Source organism: Anopheles aquasalis, chromosome 2, assembly GCF_943734665.1.
Source record: "Anopheles aquasalis chromosome 2, idAnoAquaMG_Q_19, whole genome shotgun sequence".
Classification (NCBI taxonomy): Eukaryota; Metazoa; Arthropoda; class Insecta; order Diptera; family Culicidae; genus Anopheles; species Anopheles aquasalis.
The window spans coordinates 55885647-55887399 of record NC_064877.1 but is presented as its reverse complement, the minus strand read 5'-3'; positions in this window follow the sequence as shown (position 1 = coordinate 55887399).

The window sequence follows — 1753 nt, the reverse complement described above, 5'->3', positions numbered from 1 at the left end:
GATGTGTGTGAATGGAAGACCTGATGGTCCTTTCTGTTGATCAGTCCTGGCCGTTTTTCCTCAAAGGATCGTAGATGTACATTCGGTCCAATAAATTTTTCGCAGACAATCTATTGATTTTTCGCGTAATCCATGCGAGTTCATAGACGTTTCTTGAACACAATTTACTCTACATGGCACATGGGTGATTTGGCAGAAGGTTGGGAAAACTCATCTTTTCTTCAATAACATTAGAATCGAACCCCTACTGACGATCGCAAGCGTTCATCCCTGGTCACTCCGTTTTCGTGGTCGAGCACCGTAATGAGAGCGCACGACGATCACCGTATCCTTGGAAGGTGGCTGGCGTCTAGTGGATACATCGGACAGTTTCTTACGCGGGCCGTGCTCGAGCTCATTCACAATCGGTATGCAAACTCCGAGCTGTTTTTGGCAGCCAGCCTTTTTAAATTAATAGCTATTCCCTGTCCTTAATAGGGATTCCTTCGTTTATCTAGTAGTCTAGGAACGTTAGTTCACGATGTGAGTAATATGACTTCTGCACGTCGACAACCATTCCGAGTGATTTCAAATGCACAGCTACTATGTACGGAGTCAACGGTCTGTCGCTGGAGAGTATCGAGTCAGCACCTAGTACGTACAAGTTGATGATGTCAACAGACTCCTTCAACGCTGCATACTGAAGCAGAACGTAGTTGCAAATACTCGCAACCAGTTGCGTGAAGTAACTGCCACTCGCAAGCCCTGCTGACTTCTTGTAACGCTCACCGTTACACATTCTGACTGGTGTATTGATGAAATAGTCAGTTATCATCTCATACATCCGTACTAGTGATTTGGCAATCGGCACACCGTGCTCTCTGTAGTGTCCGAAATCAATGTTCATCATCAGGATGTTGAAAGCTACTTTAATCAAGCAGGCTGGCAAAGTTTTGTCGAAACTCTTGAAATCAAGTCCAAGGTAATGAATTCTCCTCCTTCGCTGGAATAGTAGGAAGTCTTTTCATTCCACTGCTTCCAGCGTCTAGCCCATAAGCGATAGGCCTCATAGGCCTCAATCAAGGGGATTGCGAACATTGCCTCAGCAAAGGTAACCGTAGCTGGGTATCCCCAGACAGACACTGTTCAGATGATCGATACCGTTTCACAAAACCGTTTAGGCTGACCTTCGTCGATTTTTTCCTATCAACAACGTTGTTTAAACATACGGCTCGTCCGTCCTTATATACGAGTTGTTAAAAAATGATGTTATCGTATGTTAAAAAAAACAACGTTGTTGTCCGTCTGAATCCCGATAGCAGTATCCGTTGCCGCTTGAAAGTCCTCGCTAGTCGTTCCGCCGCTTCCTTGATCGTTTTTCCTCGTTCTAGGCTCAGACGATCATCGGTTGCTCCGTCAACCTGTTGGAGGTAAAAGAGAAAAATCGAATGTTACTTGAAGTTATTCCTTTCTTCGCCAGTTGATTATTGAGTTTAATCTAAGCGCGCATTGGTTTCAGCCCAAGAGCGTTCATCGACCACGAGGCCTCCTATTTGCGTATGAAAGGAATTTGGATCATTCCAACTCCCACCAAGGACACCAGCATCCGGACACCGAGGTAGTGTTCCATCGAAATGAGCCTGTGTATACGTGCTTTTGGCACGGCTACTGGCAGCGAACGCTCACGACGGTGATCGCCGTGATGTCATGCGTTTTGCTGCCCCAGTTCCAGCCCGTGTCCTCAATGGAAAGTAGCCACGCGCCTTTCTGAGCA